At 45.0% G+C, this 12500-nt stretch overlaps 1 protein-coding gene across 1 annotated transcript in view; it reads left to right on the forward strand.

Annotated features, from left to right (window-relative positions):
• Dmrt1 (doublesex and mab-3 related transcription factor 1) overlaps positions 1–12500 on the forward strand; it is a 100139-nt gene that overhangs the window by 86371 nt on the left and 1268 nt on the right. The window lies entirely within an intron of this gene.

A 12500-nucleotide genomic window follows, 5' to 3' on the forward strand; every position in this document is an offset into this window, starting at 1 on the left:
CTTGCTAAGTACTCAGTTAATACTTGCTCTCTGTGTTAAGTACTTGCTCTCCTTGCTAAGTACTCAGTTAATACTTGCTCTCTGAGTTAAGTACTTGCTCTCCTTGCTAAGTACTCAGTTAATTCTTGCTCTCTGTGTTAAGTACTTGCTCTCCGACTTTTGCTCTGGGGACAGGCAGTAGCCCTTCTGAGTGTTGGACCTCACTCTTGTTTCTGAATTACAGATTAAATTACAGTCTTCACTGAAGATGAACCAAGTGTCAGAATGCCTGCTCTCCTTAGAGTGTGGGACTAGGAAGCAGTGTGTGTGTGTGTGTGTAGGGGGTGTAGTCAGTGCCTGGGCATTTAAATAATTTCTAATAGTAACATTAAAGGTGAAATTAATTATACAGTGACCAAGTGTCAGCTGGATATTCTTAGAGTAAGATTAGAAACTTAACTTTTCAGGGCTTTAAAGGTTTGGCAAGTTAAACATCTTTGTCATGAGTGTAGAATGATCTCGTGGGTTGACACACCGCTATTTTACACAAACATTTTCTGTAAAAATGTGTGTTTGCTTCATTGTTGGACACAATGCTAGGTGTGTCTATTGATTCAAGCTCATTTTTCAAATTGCTCACCGCTTTAATCAGTCAATCCATAATAGAAGTAATCTATATAAAACCTAGTCGGATGGTCCCCGATAGACCTCATTTATCATGGAGAAAGGAAAAAAAAATGTATGTATCTGAGGAGGCCAGGGAGGGTGGCCAGATAGCATTAGCTTAAGTGTTGGGTACCATGGGCCAGCCTTCCAATGGTAAGGTGCTGAGGCGAAGGGAGGGGTCACGTGACTATCCGGAGAGCAGGATTTAGTGTGGGAGGGAGTGGGTGGGATGGGCAGAGAACACAAGGCAGACCCTGGGCAAGCAGGTAGTATCAGTGAACACAAGACTCAAGACCAGCAAGGACTTGATTGGTTGCTAGGGAAATGGAAGGTTCTCTTACAGGAGTAAACTAGCTGGAAGCCCACCCATTCTGGTTGAGATGGCAGCAGTCTCATTCAGGAGCAGATGTAGTTTTCTTTGAGAAGTCAAGACATGAAGCCACCTTCATGGAAATGCTATTAAAGCCTTCTGTGACAAGATGGGGCAAGTCCAGCAGTGTGGAGGAGGTCTGTGCATGGGGCTGGGTGAGAAAAGTGGGGCAGATTTCTGAATAAATGATAACCTTGGCCTGAGGACAGGGACAGGACACGGTGCCCCTCTCCTGCCAGGAGAGAAGGAAGAGATGGGGTTTTGACGAGCAGGAGATCGTGGGTGGGTTCCAGGAATCTTTTCTAGGTATTAGGCAGTTCCAGTTGCCCATGCTTTGGGGAGGGACTGTGAAGTGACAGTGACCCCAGTTGAATTGGGGGATAGCAAAAAGAGGATGGAGAGGGGGATGGGTTGGGGGTGGTGGGAAGAAGTGGGGGAATGGGAGACATCAAAATACTGAAACCCAATCCATAACTACATGCGGGCATCAACGTGACATGAAAGTGGCAGAGATACTATATGGAAATGGGGGGATCAGCAGGAACAGGGAAGAGGAACAAGATGGGTGGGGGTGGCCACAGTGGGGATGTGAACCTGAGGAGTGCAGGAAGCGTGTGGGTGTGAGTGGTACAGCGAAAGCCGCGTTCTGTACAAGGAATGTATATGTAAAATGGTGCAGCCCTTGTGTAAAACCGTATGACACTGCTTTTGAAGTTAAATGAGTTACCGCAGGGTGCGTCGTTTCCGCTGCTTCGCAGAAGAATGGGAAGCAGAACCTTCTGCGGTTTGTGAGCCTGTGGTTACAGCATTAGTCACAACAACCCAACAGGAGACCCAGCCCGGACGGTCATTGGTGGCTGATTGTGTAAACAAGACACACCACACACTAAGCTGTGGAATATTGCTCACCCCTTTAACAGGATGCTCTAACCCGAATGAGCCCATCATCATAAGTGAGATAAGCCCAATATAAAAGACACATATCACACGATTCCATTTGCACGGGTGCCTGGAGTAGCCAGAATCCCAGGGACCAGAAAGTGGTGTAGAGATGGAGATGACTTGGAAGGAGAGGGTGGGCCGTTAATTGCTTAATGAGTATAGATTTTTGTCTCAGAAGGTTAAAGCGTTCCAGAAGTAGATGGTGCTGGACACAATATGAGTGTGCCTTCTGCCTCTGAGCTGTATGTACACTTAAATGGTGAAGAGCGTTGTGTCTGTTTTACCCCCAATTTAAAAAAAAAAAAAGTAAAACCCAAACAATGCAGGAAACCAAATCCCTAGAGAGAAAGCAGTTAGTTTACCCAGAGAAGGAGACATAAAATGATAATGTCGGGGCTGGTGAGATGGCTCAGTGGATAAGAGCACCCGACTGCTCTTCCAAAGGTCTGGAGTTCAAATCCCAGCAACCACATGGTGGCTCACAACCATCTGTAACGAGATCTGACTCCCTCTTCTGGAGTGTCTGAAGACAACTACAGTGTACTTACATATAATAAATAAATAAATCTTTAAAAAAAAATGATAATGTCCCACTCTGCCTAAATCTCTGCTCTATTGGCCCAGCACTAGGAGGCTCTGTCTGGGGACTTCTGTCCCACTGTGCTCTGTGAAGACCCCTAAGGGAAGACAGACCATGACTTCCTCCCTTCAGATAGGGAGGAAAAGTAAGCTTTTTTTTAACCAGTGCTGCTGATGGAGTTCAAGGGACTCTGGCACAGCAGGCAAGAACTGAGCCACCTCCTGACCCCAGTCATCTTTGAACACACACTAGAATACTTGCGTAAGAGCCTGAGCGTGTCCTGACCTCTCCTAAAACAGTTAGAAACATCAGAGGCAACAGGCAAAGGGAGGCAGAATACCGTTCTTAGGATGACTGCGTTGGCCACTGATTAAACCTGTTCAGGTTTGAAGTCCTTCTTGGGGGTTAAATTGGGCAGGAAACATTTTTAACAGAATAAAACGTCATACATGAGATTAGAGCCTTGCACAAGCATAAACCTACTATTAAACACTCCTCTGGGACGGTGTCGTCTGGGCTGTGTTTCTTTGGTTTCTATGTGGAGCCCTTCTAAAGCAGTGTGCTTAGTACCCCTCCATGCACCGCCGTGCTCATCCAGGACATCTGTGTCATGTTGAGCGTGTACAGTTGCATGCAGCTTAGGTGAGCTGTATATCCTCCTGTCTGGGAACCCCTGAGTTTTCCTTCCTGATGTCTGCCGGTTATGCTGTCCTTAGGCTTGCTGGCATCCTCCTCCTGTCCTAGCTGGAAACACTGCTCATTGTCAGTCTGCGGGTTCAAGTACTGCCGCTGTGAAGAGACGTAGGGGCACTCTGCGTGGGTGTGCTAGCCATGGGTGTGCTAGCCATCGCTGGTGCAGTTCGCTTCCTTCAGTAGCTCTGCCAGATGGTCTTTTTGGAAAAGGAATGTCCTGACAATGAAAATAGAACTGTCTGCCTCCTGTGGCCCTCTACCCTGCCACTAGTGTGCCACTTGGACTAGAATATCCATTTTCAAATTACGAGCTCTAAATACCATGCCTGGTCTGCTTGAGAAATGGCTCCTGAGTGTTCCCTTCTAGCCAATGACAAAGTCTTTTTTTTTACACAAAAGACATCCTAGAATCCACACTGTTCGAGCTTCAGGTCTTAAAGTTCAGTTAGAGCAGTGGTTCGCAACCTGTGGGTCACATGACTTACAGGAGTCTCTAAGAATATCTTGCATATAAATATGCACACCACAATTAACAGTAGTAGCAAAATTGCAATTATGAAGCAGCAACAGAAATAATTTAATGGTTGGAGGTCACCATAACATGAAGTATGAAAGGGTTGAAGTATTTGAAGGCTCAGAACCTCTGAGCTGAGTGTTTTCAAAGATGGTGTGCTCCTACGGTAAAAAGCTGACGGACCATGGGCCAGCCTGGATTAAGCAAAAGCTCAGGTCATTTAGGGCTATGGATTAGAGGAACAAGGCTCAAGCCATTGTCCCCTGGTCCCCGGGTCCCCTGGGTGCTGTTGATAACTTCGGACAGTCCTCTGTTTTAGGCTTAACCAACTGCCCAGTAAAGTTGGGATTTCCATCATGTCCCTCCCTTTAGCATGGAACCACACACGATTCTTTCTTTCAAAACTCTATAGTAAAAATTTCTCCTGCTGTAAAACATCTGGTTAGAGCTAACTTCACTTCTTTTTAAAAAGATTTTATTTGTGTATGTGTGTGTATATGTATATATATGTGTGTGTATATATGTATATGCATATATATGTGTGTGTGTATATGTATATATATGTGTGTGTGTATGTGTGTGTATATGTGTGTGTGTGTGTGTATATATATGTGTGTGTGTGTGTGTGCAAAAGAGGGAATTGGATCCTCTGGAGCTGGAGTTAATGAGTGTTGTGAGCCCATTCAGTGTGAATGGGCTGAGAGCAGAACTCTTTAGTCAAAACCTCTCTCTTGGAATGGCAGGTGTTATAAACCTGCACAGGGCTTACTGCTTTGACATGTGACAGACAAGTTCTCCCAAGTCGTAACCCTAACCCCCTTCCCTCCCCTCCCCTCCCCTCCTCTCCTCTCCTCGGTAGCCCTGGCTAGCTTAGAATTCACCATGAAAAACTAGGTTGGATTGACTCATGGAGATCTGCCTGACTCTGACTCTGCCTCTCAGGTGCTAAAGGCGTGCACCACAGTGTCAGGCAAGTGGCCCACAGAGCTGCTCCTTTCCTCAGGGTGACCACAGTTGATGTGGTAGTCATAAGTCTAACTGTTTTCAAATGCAACTGCGTACACGTGGTCACCCCAGCATCTCTGTGTGGACCTGAGCCCTTGTATGTGTGACAGAGTCTCCATCGATTGCCACTCGCCTCTGCCGCCCTCTTAAGAGCCCACTCTAAAGTCCTTGCATAGAGACTCAATGCCGCTGTACAGAAAATATAAATAAAAAACATTTGCAATTGAAATTCTTAAAAGTGGTGTTAGATTTGAGGCTGTTTTTGGCAGTGTGTGGCTTTACAGTGTTTCCTGGTTGTGTTACAACCACACGCCATCCTCCTTACGCATGTGTCCATCGTTAGACTACTTTGTTCTCTCAGGTTATCTCAGTTTAGTAACCCCAGGCTTTCCTTGTAAACTGCCTTGCTCGTTCTGCACTGAGCTGTTGCCCTGTCTCTCTGCCCTGACTGCTTCAGTTAAGTCTTCCTGTAGGTTGGCCCAGCTTCAGAAACTGTTATATGTAATTGAAGTGTCCCCCCCCACACACACACACAATGCTGTAAAAAAAAAGCACAAATAGTAGGCTCGGGTTTCATTTTGGAATGCATGGTGACGCTCCATCTTTCTGTTCTGTTGAAGAGAGGTGAAGAAAATCAAAGCCCCCTTTCTCTTGAACATTCCACATGAAACAGACATGCCCCAGAAGTTTGGGGGATATTTGAGCTGTGGTGTGGGTGAGACTTATTTTTCTTTCCAAACCACTGCTAAATAAGAATCCATTCATTTTCTCGGTTCCGCCTTAGACTTGGACTCCCAAGTTCTGTGGAGAAGACATCAGTCCTATGCCTGAAGAGAGGAGTAATTAACTATCACACCTTTAAGACCCTAAACTTTACGGGGGATTCTGCCTCTTTGACCCTCAGATGATCAACGCTGTCAGATGAATGGCTGTAGAAAGCTCTGCATGTTCTCAGGGTCTGGTTGTAGGTTATGAAGTCAGATGTTCAGGTCTGTTCCATAAAGTGGTGTTCTAAGCCAGGTATGGTGGTGCACTCCTGACCCAGGGGAGTTCAGGGTCCCCTGCCTGAGGGCCACATGAGCTATGTTTCAAACGGTTTTAAAGATGAATAAAGTGGTATCTTAGTTGCTGATCATATAAATGAATGATCCATATCTTTAAGCTGTCTTGGTCACTCATAATATTTAACCTGAGCCTGACAGTGGTGGTGCACACCTTTAGTCCCAGCACTCAGGAGGTAGAGACAGGTGGATTTCTGAGTTTGATTAAGGCCAGCATGATTTACTGAGTATGCATTCTAGGATAGTCAGGGCTACACAGAGAAACCTGTTCTCAAACAAACAAACAAACAAACACAACTTACAATACCTGATCTGTACTGTTTAAACAGATGTTTTTGTTTAGGGTGTAAATCGGGGTGAGGGATCCGTGCATGTTCAGTACAGACTAATGTTTTTGACTCTGGCATTGTGGATCAGGTTGGTTGGATCTACACACGCAGTCCTTGAGATACTGAGGTTTGTCTATCTTGCATTCCTCTCACCATTGAGGAAACTGAGTCAGAAAGTGCTTCGGTCGTGTCAGTGTCTGGTGGTGCAGAGCTCATGGTTGAAGGCCTGGTGGGGCAGGCAGTGAGAGATGCCTTTCTCAAGGCAGAGCCGCAGGGTGGAAACAATCGGTTTCCTCAACGCTGAAGTTCATCAGAGTGACCCATGATGCTGTGCTTTGGGTCTTCCTGGGTCCCAGGTGGAATAGAATGCTCAGACAACTTATCTCCAGTTCTCCTTTTTAAATAAGATTTAAAAATACATATTATGTCTGTATGCAATGTGTGTGTGTGTGTGGGGGGTGTCAGTGCCATGATGCACATAGGAAGTGGAGAGGATAGCTCTATGGAGCAGGCTCTCCCCTCCATCTTTATGTGAGTTCTGGCTATGAAGCTCAGACTTGCCACTCGTGGGCAGGAAGCTCCTTCATCGGCTGAGTTATTTCACAGCCCTTCTTTTTCCGAGTGTGTGTGTGTCTGTGAGTGTCTGTGTGTGTGTGTGTCTGTGTCTCTGTGTGTGTGTCTATCTCTGTGTGTCTCTGCGTGTCTCTGTGTGTGTCTGTGTGCGCATGTCTGTGTGTGCGTGTCTGTGCATGCTTTATGTTGAAACAAGAAATTCTTCCCTTCGAGTGTTAACTCTCTAGGTAAGCAGAGGTCTTAGTTTTATGTTCCCATTGCTGTGATTAAAAAAAAAAAAAAAAAACATGACTGAAGCAGTTTCTGAGGGGAGGGCTTTATTTTGGCTCACAGTTCAGGTTACATTTTAGACGAAGCCACAGAAGGAGGAGCGCAAGCCAGCCAGTTGTATTCCCTTCTGCTGCTCCCTTCCACAGCCCAGGATCCCAGAAGGAAGAGCAGCCTCCTACAGTGGGCGGGGCCTCCCTCCTCAAGTAATAGAACCAAAATAATCTCCCACAGGCATGCCAACTAACCAAATAACATGACTAACCCAACCCAGACACTCCCTCATGGGTGCCCAGGGGCCTGTCCTCCAGGTGGTTCTAGGTCCTACCTAGCAAGGTGACAGTTAACCCCAATGGGGACAACATGGAACCAGGTGACAGCAAAGGGGGCCAGAGCCAGCAAAGCATGGTAGGTGGTGAGTATAGAAATGCTGACTCCAGGAACAGTGCTCTCCTGGCTTGGAGTAGAAGGAGAGTTGATAGGCCTGTGGGGTTTTTTGGTTGGTTGGTTGGTTGGTTGGTTTTGGGTTTTTTGTTTGTTTGTTTTTTGAGAATAAAAACATCCTATCATTTTGTGAATGGTGTATGAATATTCAAGTAACCGTGAAACATTAGAAGGAAAGAAATCTGGTCACTGTTACATAGACAGGTGTTTTCTGGTGTCAGCACTCTCATTTTAACCCATATTTCCCAGTGCTTGAGAGGGTTGGCATAGTCACGTGAGGAGTATGAGGAGGACACCAAGTTGTGGATTCAGTCAGTCCTCGGGAACTCCCTTTTATCTGCATGTTAGCACGTTAGACACAGGGCTGGCCCCCTCACAAAGCTGGCCCCAGATTTTAGAACTGACACGTTAAAACGTGGTTTTTAAGGAACGAGTTATCCAATATAGGTCTTCCAGCCCTTGTCCCTAGCTTTTAATTCCACTTAGGGAGAAAACACACTTAATTGTTTCAAAGATTATTACTTTTTTTTTTTTTTTTAGTAAATTTCTAGTAAATGGGCAGATTAATAATGGGCTATTTTTTTCTCAGCTTGTGGTTTCTAATTACATCAGTTACAGCTCAGCCCTTCTCTTAACTAGAGTGCAGGCATGAACTGGGCGAGAATGAGCCTAATCCTGATAGATCAGGTGGAAGAAAGCCCTCCATTCAGCTCTTTACCTTTCATCCCTTGTTCTTAGTGCCAGGAATTAATGCTGTTTGAAAGTACAAACCGATCCTGCCAAGCCCCGGCAGCTGAGATAATCCTAATTATTTTCACTGTTAGTGAGAAGGGCGGCAGTTCCACTCTGGAAGAACGTTCCTTTGTGAAACGTTAAATATCTGCTAAGTGGTATTGATTGGACGTGATTTTATTTCCAAACACTTTGGTTATCGGGAAGCAGAGGAATTTGTTGTTGAGGACATTTTCACAGTTTTTCATCAGATTCCTTTAAGCCTACAAACCTGCAAGAGGCCAGCGCTTTTAGTACCCCTTGGCAGTGGGACCCAGGTAAAGTGCCCATAGCCCCAGGGAACTCTGTTTGCATTTTATTTTCCAAGGGTTTCTTAGTGAGGCTTTGAGAGTGTTTAACTTACAGAGGGAAAAAATAACTTGGTTTTCCCCCTCCAAGCATGAATATTCTGTGTTTCCTCCTATCACAGAAAGGGAATTATTCGTCCCAGCCCATCAACTTCATTAGGACAGATCATTCAAGTTAGAAGTCTCTGCAATGCCAAAAGATGGAGGGAAAAGATGGAGTGGGTTTGCTTTATTATTTTTAGGAGTTTTTCTTTTGTTGTTTACTTTTTTTTTGTAGTATGTATCATTTCTCAAAAAGACTACTTTGTTGAGGGTCATCAAAACCATCTCAAGTATTTTCTCCATGTTGGTAAGAACTGTGTAAAATGTGTTTGTTTCTAGCCCTTAGGGACCATAAGCTTATTAATTGGTGGATTGAGAGGAAGCAGGTCCTAGCTGGCCTCCTTGGCTTAGGACCCCTTACGGTGACAGCACAGAAGGGCAGGGTTTCTTTCTCTCTTTGCAGTCTCTGCTCTAATTCATTTCTTCTATTTCTGGAGGAGCCAGGGCTCCCAGGAAGTAGCACCTTTAATTGACTTTTGCTACTAATGCTTCCTGCCCCCCCACCCCCCCACCCAAGCAGAAGAGCGAAGCGATCACATCACCAGAGAAGATGATGTGAGTTGAGCATCTCTGGCCCAATTACTCTTTCTTTGGGGGTTATTCCCCAGAGAAGAATTACCAGGTCAGAGGGGATGAACAGTTTTACGGCTCTGATCACATGTCACCAGGCTGCTGTCCAGAAAGATTGAACCAATTTCTCGGGTTGGCAGTGCTGTCTGGTGGCCTCTCAGTGCAGAGGCCACCAGGTGTTAGCATGCTTACAAATGACACAGGCAAGCTTTTTGAGTTGAGATTAGTCCTCCACAGGGCCCAGGAGAGTCAACTTAAAAAAAAAAAAACAAAAAACCAAAAAAACAAAATACAAAAATCCAGAGGTCCTGTCCAGTTTTTTGAATGTCTAATTCCAACCACAGTTACTACTCTTGCCTCCAGAAGGTTAAATGAAGTTTGTTTAAATGGATGGGGTACCCCCAAGGGATAATAGTTAAAGATGGTAATACCATAGACTTGGAGCATTGGACTGGTACCAAGCCTGTGTAGGCACATGGGACTTCCATAAGATGCTATCCAAAATGAATGGAACAGATTGTGACACTAACTTCAATAACCTTTTATTCAAAGACAGATGTAAAAATAACATGGCTGGGGGCTGGATCAGATGGCTCAGCGGTTAAGAGCACTGACTATTCTTCCAAAGGTTCTGAGTTCAAATCCTAGCAACCACATGGCGGCTCACAACCATCTGTAATGGGATCTGATGCCATCTTCTGCTTTGTCTGAAGACAGGGACAGTGTACTCATCATATATATAAAATTCAAATAAATAAAAATTTAAAAAAGTAACATGGCTGTAAGTTTGGAATGGAGAAACACTTCTTAAAAAAAAAAAGATGCTTTTCCCAAACAAATGAAGTTCATTCATTCGTTTGCCTCCTCCCTGGATTGTGGTCCATGCGCCTGGAGCCTCACACATTTGTGGTCCCAATTCCGTGGAAATCGAAGGAAACCAGGAGCAAAAGGGGGGCTGTTGCCAAATTCTTCTCGTTTGCAACACCCCCATTCTGGCCTTAGTGCTAAATTAGCTGAATGAGAAGGGATAAGGGCATCTCCTTCAGCTTCTTACTGAGGGCCAAGGATGGCTCATTGGAAGGTGCTGGCTTACATCCCATGAGCCCCTGTGTCAGTCTGAGAAGGACAGCTAGTTTGGTCCCTTAATCTTAGACAAGGACTGTGGGGAGGTTGAGTGGCTGGTTTCCTTGATTGTCATCAAGGCTAAGCAGGAGCAAGGGGAAGAGCATGCCAGAGACTTGGTGGTGGCGGTGGGGTGTCCTCTGTACACCACGGGGAGATCAGTTCTCTTAGCAAATGGCTTGGAATATGTGACCTGTCAGTAAACATTCACTCCCTGGTTTGCCATTGGTGTGAGAATGTCCAGGTAAACAAATAGACTCCAGTTTGCTCTTGAGATCATGTGCTAAGGACAGTCTCTAAGCAAAAAGTCTACCATGCTTGGACACCATCTCCGTGTGTGTGTGTGTGTGTGTGTGTGTGTGTGTGTGTGTATGTTTGATGAGGGGCATACACATAGACTTGCAGAGAAGGTGAAATTCATGGAACAATGCAAATTTAGTAAGAAGCCATTGTGTTCTGAAATAATGTAAAGGCTTTTCCGGGCCCCCATTGTCATAGCCGTGGTGGTGGTGGTGGTGGTGGTGGTGGCGGCGGCGGCGGCGGCGTGTGTGTGTGTGTGTGTGTGTGTGTGTGTGTGTGTGTATACACATACATATGTTGTTGATTTTGCTACATTTCTATAGTTGCACACCTGCTCTTTGAACACCTATAAAATATTATTCAATGAATGTTTTTGTTTTGTTTTTTGTTTTTTTCGAGACAGGGTTTCTGTGTAGCCTTGGCTGTCCTGGAACGCACTCTGTAGACCAGGCTGGCCTCGAACTCAGAGATCTGCCTGCCTCTGCCTCCCAAGTTCTGGGATTAAAGGCGGCTCAATGAAATTTTTTAAGTTCACAAACCCACATCTTTTTTATTTAAGGAAAATGAAACAAATCCCTTTAGGACAGAACTGAGTTGTCAGGAAACTGTCTAAATTGCTTTTCAGATTTATACACTGAATTTCCAGATGGTCTCTGCCCTTGCTGGACTGGAGTGCCTGTCAGTGTCACCCTGGAGCTTTGGGGATGGATGTGGCTGGGCAGCATGGTTAAGGGTCCACTTTTTGATCTCTTCTTGTTCTGTTATTTCTGTGTAGCACCACTCGTGGCACCAAACATTCCCAAACCCATAACAAGCGTAAATAGTGTTCTCTTGTAAAAAGGTCTCTTTTCAGCATGGTAATATACCTTATTAAATTCCAAACATAATAAGTATTGATGGCAAACACATCAGGACCCGGTTCAGCTTCCACTCTGATTTAGTTCTCTACAAACGACTACAGCACTTGGTTCCCAGTGCATTTTGCTAATTACATCATAGATTTCCCTATTGATGAACACAAGCTGAATTAACACAGGAGCACTAATGTACCTTTCACCATTATTGTCGTACAAGAAGCCGTGGCAGATGCTGGCAGTTAGTTACACAAACATTAGTATTAACGATTGGCCATTTGGAATTGGTGACAAACTACTGCCCGGCAGAATCCTGAGGCCGAAACCAATCAGGAAGTTAATGAGGAGAGAAATTACCGCGGCAGCTTCCCCTTAATTACATTCACACTGGCTTGAAGGGAGTTCTGGGGGTGGATCTAGACTCTGCTAAGGTTAAGAGGGTCAGAGACCCTTTTGCTTAAATTTTGTATCTACTGTGGCTTCTAAGGTTGCAAAAAAAAATATGTTGAGCTCATTATTATTTTTCTATCCTTCGTATTTAATGTCAGTGTCCTAGTGCAATCTTCAGGTTCGTAGACTGAAATCTCATGTTTTAGTGTGATACATAATTCAGTTTATCTTCTTCTGTTTTAAAAGCCCTTCTGCATACTATCTTTTACTTCTTTAGAGTTATTAGTGCCGACCCACTCCTCCACCAATGTCTGTCGCCCAGTGGTAGCTGAGAGGAATAATAGAAAGTTGAGGGGCTGTCCCTTTCCCCTCTGGAATCTTGAGTTTTCTGGAGTGGAAGAGTAAGGGGTGGAGTCCCACTTAGGGATCACCCCTCAGGTGAATCGCTGGAGGAAAGGCGTTCCATTAGCATTCTCTACATAAAGGGGAGGACGGGTGGAAAGTCTTCCAAAGTGGGTGGAGTGGCGTTTGGTGTTGCTTCTCTGTGAACCATAAATCTGGGCTTGTGCGATCTCACTTTCCTCTCAGTTAAGCAAATGCACTGTAAATATGACTGGCTTGTATTCTAAAGAAGTGCAGGAGGGGTTCTGGTGGGTGGGG

Source organism: Mus caroli, chromosome 19 (genome assembly GCF_900094665.2).
Source record: "Mus caroli chromosome 19, CAROLI_EIJ_v1.1, whole genome shotgun sequence".
Lineage (NCBI taxonomy): Eukaryota > Metazoa > Chordata > Mammalia > Rodentia > Muridae > Mus > Mus caroli.